Here is a 7,817-nt window from a genome sequence, read left to right as displayed (position 1 = left end):
CAGGAAACGCATTCGACGCTAAACGCAACGCAAAAAAAAAAAAAAAGGGGGAGGGGGTTAGCCTTGATGAAGAAACTCAAACCGACGTGCACTTACCAAACGGAATATTAGCCTCCCAGCCCGTGTTTCACTACTTGACAGTGAAGTACGCTCAAGGCTTCTATATTCATTCCACGTGATTTACCAAAGCTTCTGACGAAAAATGGTTTACAAAGGATATGCCAAAAAAAGACCCACAAAATGGCGATTATAGTTTCATAATCTCTAATCAAAAGTTATAAGAGATAACCCGTACAGTTCCACTTCAAGACTTCATTGATAAACAATTCCTTAAGTTCCAAGCCCATGTTACCCGTCTTCAAAACAGCAAATTTCAAAAACAGCTTAAATTTATGATTCCCGAGGTCAAAAACACGCAGAATCTTTGGAATAAATGTGGTAAATTACTAGGAGGTTACGACAGTATTCAAACTAGAAGACTCATGCAGTCTACAGCAAAATTCAGACAAGCTATTGATTCTCGGTATGGAACTCGCACAACAAAGCAAGCCAAGTGAGACACTTCTCCCGGCTAACTATCATTGTCATTGCCATTGGCAATTCTCAACACCCCATGCTGGCGGCCTTGGTCATTTTGTTAAAGTGTACCAAATTTGATATATCGTGTCTTCGGAAATTCACGGGAAATTTAGTAAAAGTTAGATTCATAAATAGGGACCTTTAGATCGGAGGACGAGTACGACTACGAGTACGAGTTTTTCGATCTCAGCACGCGCACTTCAAAAAATGCCGGCCTCAAAATCTTATGCGCATGCTCAGTAAGGAAAACTCGTACTCGTAGTCGTCCTCGTCTGCCGATCTAACGGTCCCTATTATGTCCATTCCTTTAAGCAGCTGTGCGATATGTCAAAGCGCTAGATGTAAGGCTTCTTTTATCGCTTCCTGCTCTGATTTTGAATTTGGCGCGACTGAACTTAAGGACGATGCCTACAATTGTTATGGCGCATACCTTCTGCGCATCTCCAGATACTCGGATTTCCTATCGGTAGTGCTTACTAATGCAGGGATATTTCTGCGCGGTTTAAATTTATGCAGAGAAAGCAGAACTTAGCAAGTGCTCTCGGTATCCAAAGAGATAATTGGGGGTAACCATGCATTTTTTAGAGATAATTAAGCTTCAATTTGGAAAGGAACGTCGTACATTGCTTTGTATTTTAAAGCTTTTTTTTCTAATATTGTTGATTAATTATCTTTGAAAAATGCGTGGTTACCCCCAATTTTCTTTTTGTATTTTAATAACACTTGTTGAGATCTGCTTTTCCCGCATATGCACAAAACCGCGCAAAAATACCTTTGAATAAGTAAGCACCGTCCTTAAGTTCGACGTTTAAAGCCACTCTCGTGCTATGGTCGTGCGATCATTTGAGTTCGACCAAGAGAGTATCAGGTGAGAGAACACATCCCCGTGCCATATGATAATCTTTTTCAATCTATTTTAAGCTCCGCGCCACGCCACGCTGTGAAAGTAATTTTTTGTTTCATCCCCATTGCCGCGCGGTCCATCATTGTGAAGAATTTTGCAAAGACTTTTCTCACCATGGCATGATCTAGTGAAATCCTAAATCGAAGCTCGAAATTTCAACATCTTCCTTAAAAGAGCTCGCATCCCTACTTTCTGTTGATTCGACATCACCTTCATCGGATTCAGCTATGTACAGCATGGATCAGTTTTGTCTACGTGGACGGAAACTTTTCCCACTCTTTTCAAAATCAAAGTTTTTACATTCATCGACAAACTTGATGTCTACTACAGACGCCATTTTCTCAAAGCAGAATAGCAAAGCGGTCATTACGTCATTACGTCATTGCAATTGACTAATCAGGTGCCTTTCCTAAAATAGCCTCGCAGCTTGACTAAAATTAGCTAAGATTAGATTGAAAAAGATTATCACGGGAAAAGGCCCATGACTGGGGGATGTGTTCTCTTACCCTCATAGTCTCTTGGTTAGACATGGCAGTAGCGCGACCTTTGAAAGTGGCCTACATTTCTCCGAGAACATTATTAGTTAGTTAACAAGGGAATTATCTGCGAATGCAAATTTATCCAATGTTCTCGTCAATATGAATTCATCCCTGGATCATCAACAACCTTTGCCCTTATTTCTATGCTACACGAATGGCTTTCCTCAACAGATAACTCGAACTCGGCTGTTGGAATTGTTCTGCTTGATTAGAAAAAAAGCATTTGACTTAGTAGACCACACTCTACTAATTGCTAAGTTATTTAGTCTGGGCACCAAACCGTCAGTTGTCAATTGGATTATCGACTTTCTGAGAGATAGAACGCAAAGAGTAAAGCTGAATAGTGACTGTTTCTCAGACTAGACGAAAGTACCCGCGGGAGTACCCCAAGACACCAAGTTGGGCCCATGGCTCTTCTTGGTGATGATAAATGACTTAACCACATCGCAGTTATCGTCATCAATGTGGAAATTTGCGGATGACACAACTATCTCCAATGGTTTCTCTAATCCTGATGCTTGTTCTCTACAGGCATGTGTTCAACACGTTGCAAAATGGTCTAAAACCAAATTGTTCCAACTTAACCCAACAAAATGTAAAGAAATGATCATCTGCTTCAAGAAACATTTTCCAGCTCTTGATCCGGTAGGAGTAAATGGTCAAAGTTTGGAAAGAGTATCAACAGCCAAGATCTTGGGCGTTACCTTCAGGAACGATCTTAAATGGAACGATCACGTGGATTTTATTACTAGTAAAGCTACCAAGCGTCTTTATCTTCTCAGACAGCTAAAACGAGCAGATGTAAATGCTAAAGACTTAATAGGTTTTTATTGCTCGTGTATACGATTAGTGCTTGAATACGCATGTCAAGTCTTTCATTGTAGCTTAACGAAATACTTATGTGACGAAATAAAACGAATACAAAAACGAGCCATGCATATCATTTACCCAGACCTTTCATACGCTGATGCAATTGTTAAGGCTGATCTTCCTTCCCTAGTAAGTCGAAGGGATAGTTTATGAAGTAAACTTTTTTATAGCATTTTAAATAATAACAATAATAAGTTAATTAACTTAATACAAACGAAGGCCAACTCATATAGAAGTAGTTTGATAAAGAAAAGGTACTTTCAGTGACCAATCGTACCAGGAATTCTTTCGTTTTTAGCTATGCTGATAGATAATCATGATAATTAACTTGCCATGCAAAAGGAACAAGCTTAATCTATCTTCGTATTGTGAATGAATGAATGAATGGTTTATTAGATTTGTGCATATGTATATATTTTAAATTATTGTATATTAGTTTATTATCTTCTATTTTATATTCTACACGTAATTCAGTCTCAGCACTGCGAGTTGTTCTTATAATAAACGATTTAACTATCTATCTATCCATCTATCTATCTATCTATCTATCTATCTATCTATCTATCTATCTCTAACTGTCTTTTTTTTTCCTTCACCTAGATGAGAAATGATTCTGAGCTACAAACTGACAAAATTTCAAATTTCAAGTTTTTTACTTCATCCGTGTGCATTGCCTTGCTGACAGCACTTTGCATTGAGGCTGTTCCTTTGTGACATTGAATGCCCTTGCAATCATTGTTTTCCTGAAAGGGCGAAGACTTAGCAAGCGTAGCATGTACCTGACGATTAGCCTTACAGTTGCAGACACGTTTAATACATGCACTTTGATCCTCTGGATTTTTTCTCTGGAAACGATTGTAACATTTCGACGATTTACTTCGTGTCTAATCCAAATGAGATCACAGAAGCTTTGCTGCTTTACTTTCCAGCAGTCTCAGTAACAAATCTTGCTGCTCTTTCTTTGGGGCGAATGCACGCAACGTTTTGTCCATTCAATCATCGCCTCATCAAAAAGAAGGTGTCTGTAGTAGCTGTAGCGGCTATCTGCTGTGTCTGGTTTACAGCTGGCCTGTTTACAGTCATCCTTTTGTCAAAGTTTCAGTTCGCAGCATACTTCTCATTCTTATGATGTATTTTTATTATCCTTGTTTCTTACACGTCCATCGCTATAGGCCATTTCGGAAAATACCATAATACTCTTTGTTAGTCTCCCCAAATTTTTCATAAGCATTGTTTTTGTTTTCTTTTGGGACCATCGTAAGCCCCACGAGAAACTGGAAACAATGCTTATGCAAAATTTGCTTTGTTCATTAAAATGAGGGCATGCAAGCATGAATATGCCTGCATGCACTCTTTTAAATGAACAAAACAAAGGACCAAGCCTACTGAGAATAATCAAATGATCTGTATAGGGAAAACAAAATGTACAAGCCGAAAAGGTCTATTTTACTGTGGAACTCATCCTCTACTAAATGGAGCAATCATTATAGAAAGAAAACTTATCAAAACACTGTTCATTGTAACAGTTGTATCGTTAATACTATTGCTGCCACTTCCACTGATTGACAACTTGTTTGTTTATTTTTCTTTAAAGGAGAGTGTTGAAACAATGTCTCATCAAACGAGGTGGCTATTACTTTATTCTGTAACCTTCTCATTTTTTTCCAACTGTTTCATGAATCTATTGCTATTATATGAATAGCTATGAATTTAGAATGTCAGTTCAAAAGAACTCTGGTTTTACTATTGCGTTGTAGATTTGAATTCGCCGGAATGACATGTAAACTGTGAGATTGTACTCAGTTAATTAGTGAATGTGTGTTTATCAAGTATGTGATGAGAAACTGAAAAAAATTCTCGTCCAACTAATCTTAGTCTCTGATTTGAGGAGGGTTTACTTGAATAAATTCAAAGCAATATGTGTGGAAATGCAAGTTAAGATTGGTCCATTCAAATATTTTAAAGTTTGTACTGTATTGTTTTTATTGTCAAGAATGATAATCAAGTTTGATATTAAACGTTAGCTTTGTAAGGCCACAGTGAAATTCGAGTCAAATAAAGTTGATGTATATATGTATTTATGTTACTAACATCGTCGCATGGTTTCGCAAGCTACATGACGGACAGGCCCGCGAGAAATGTTGCCGCATAATTTAATCCCCGTTTCGTCCCGGGAGTCCGTAGATTTCTTTTCGTTTTTGGAGCTGCTCCAAAGCAGCAATCTTAAATTACAAGATACAAGCTAGCCTCTAGAATGTACAGTTGAACACTGAACTGTAAATCATTCAACCTGTCTCGTAAACATAAACATAACATAAACGTAAACATATAATATACAAAGATTTTACTATAGCAGTAATTCAACTTCACCTTCAAAATCGCCCATTATGAATACTAATGATGCTCAGGATTTAGACAATGGCTTTATTCCTGTGAGGATAACTAACCGCGCGGATACTACATGTTGGAAACCTACTATTAATTACAATTCACGCATTCTAATTCCCATCAAAACAACGCCAAATCTTCCTAAAGAATTTAATTCACAGAGCTTTTCGTTTACTCTCTTTAATGCAAGATCTGTCAGGAACAAGGCAATGGCTATTAAGGATTACGTAGTCGATAATAACATTGATATTCTGGCACTGACTGAAACTGGGCTACGTCCTGGGAACTGTGATGACTTAGAAGTTGGTATATTGGGTTCTAATGGTTATAGATTTCTTCATGCCCCAAGAACGCATGGAAGAGGAGGAGGAGTGGGTTTGCTTTTTAAAGATACACTAACGTTTAACTCCGTTTTAACTGATGACTTTCAGTACTTTGAAGTAATGGATATACGCTTCAGGTCTCTGAAGTGTATCAGTTTTTTGATTATTTGTCGGCCACCTGATTCATCTTATTCAAGTTTTTTTCAAGATTTTTCAAGACTATTGGAGCAAGTTTTAGCTGACGCTATTAGCCACATTATAATATCCGGCGATTTTAATCTTCATGTTGAGGATTCAAAAAATCAACACGCTCGGCAATTTATTGACATTTTAGACTCCTTTGGCTTGAAACAAAATGTCATGAAGGATACACACATACGTGGCCACACCCTTGATCTAGTTATTACGAAATCGAACGACTCAATGCTTCAATCATGTAACATTAGGGATCCTGGATGATCAGATCATTACGCCGTTCACTGTAACCTACTTCTACAGAAAACAATGTTTGGAAAAAATCTCGTTAAAACCAGAAATCTACGAACTCTAGACTTGGATACTTTGAACGATGACATTTCCGACTCTTTTAGCGATGTACAATCTACTGATTTGAGTTCATTCGTTGATATTTATGATAGCACATTACGCTCTTTAATTGATAAACATGCTCCGCAAAAAAACGTTGGATATCAATTAGACCGAAGGCCCCTTGGTACACATCGGAAGTGACTGAACAAAAGAGAATAAGAAGGAACCTTGAAGGTAAGTGGCGTTCTACAAGATCACAATCTGATCGTCAACATTACGTCAATCAGTGTGGTGTGGTTATTCGTCTTATTAGTTCTCTAAAGTCTGAGCACCAGCATTTATCGGATCAAAAGGTGCTATTTAAAACTGTAAATAAACTTTTAAAGAAGTCACCAGTTAGGAGATACCCTGCCTCTCATAACGACACAATTTTGGCCGACTCATTTGCTGATTATTTTACAGAAAAGATTACTAAGATCCATCAGTCTTTCTCCCATAGAGAAGATAAGATCTGTGGACTTCCTACACTAGAACCTTCTATTCAAAGCGCAAGATTAGATTGTTGCGTTTGCTAGTAAACCCTGTGCAAAGTCATGCTGTTTAGTTCCTATTCCATCGACAGTTTTTAAGTTAAGGGTTGCCTTAAAGTGTTACTTCCGACTATTACAAAGATTGTATATTTAATAACTTACAGATCATACAGAATGCCGCTGCAAGAATTGTTACTTTCACAAAGAAAACTGATCATATCACTGCGGTTTTATTCAAGCTTCATTGGTTACCAGTTCAATATAGAATTATTTTTAAAATACTCCTGTTAGTCTACAAGGGTCTGAACGGTTTAGCTCCTGCCTATATTTCTGAACTTTTACATTATCGTACCAGTTCTCGTTTACTACGCTCTGCTTCACAAAGACTCTTAAGCATTCCAAGGACATCTCTGAAGACATACGGTGACAGAGCTTTTTCGGCTGCTGGCCCCAAACTGTGGAACGAACTACCTTTATCTCTCAGATCATCAAACACTTTGGCTGTTTTCAAAAAGGACTTGAAGACTTATTTGTTTAAAGTTGCCTTTAGTTAACAATTTATACTTTAATTTCCTTTTTAATTATTACGTAATTTCTTTTTTTATTAATTTGCATTTTTTTAAAATCATATAGTGGATATTGTAAAGCGCTATGAAGAAGTAGTCGACTTCGCGCTATATAAATATTTATTATTATTATTATTATTATTATTATTATTATTATTATTATTATTATTATTATTATAGACATTAGAACAGCATCCTTTTCTTTTTTATTTTTATTTTAACATTTTCTGGCAAAGTTTGCCCTGTGGGTTACAGTGCTCATCGAGAGAATCACTTCGATTAAAGAAACGAACAAATAGCATTTGCTCTAGATCTGGTCAGGAAGAGCAAAGAGATAACAAATACAACAAACACCTATATAACACAAAAGGAGAAAAGATGAAAAGTAGACCCGACAGGGGGAACGCACACCGTCAAGTGTTTTAATGAAATTTCATAGATTCAGTTATAAAGGACTGCACATGAAAAAAACAAGTCACTATTTTGTTTTAGCGACAGATTAAAGGGCGCACCAAACAGAGAAACCGATATTATTTGTGATTCTGACATAGTTGTCCACCTGTCAGCAAGTATGCAAGTAGCAGAGGAGA

At 37.2% G+C, this 7,817-nt stretch overlaps 1 protein-coding gene across 5 annotated transcripts in view; it reads left to right on the top strand.

Moving 5' to 3' along the window:
* LOC138029096 (NLR family CARD domain-containing protein 3-like) overlaps positions 1-4,095 on the top strand; it is a 28,735-nt gene extending 24,640 nt beyond the window's left edge. For 2 of the 5 annotated variants that reach the window (XM_068876785.1, XM_068876782.1), the window contains exon 10: positions 2,554-4,095. The gene's annotated coding sequence lies outside the window, so the exon portion shown is untranslated. The remainder of the gene's footprint in view (positions 1-2,553) is intronic. The other 3 variants (XM_068876784.1, XM_068876783.1, XM_068876781.1) reach the window with 2 other exon arrangements.
* Positions 4,096-7,817: the final 3,722 nt, after the last annotated feature.

This window comes from Montipora capricornis, chromosome 13 (assembly GCF_036669925.1).
Source record: "Montipora capricornis isolate CH-2021 chromosome 13, ASM3666992v2, whole genome shotgun sequence".
Lineage (NCBI taxonomy): Eukaryota > Metazoa > Cnidaria > Anthozoa > Scleractinia > Acroporidae > Montipora > Montipora capricornis.
This window is presented reverse-complemented; position numbering and strand designations above follow the sequence as displayed.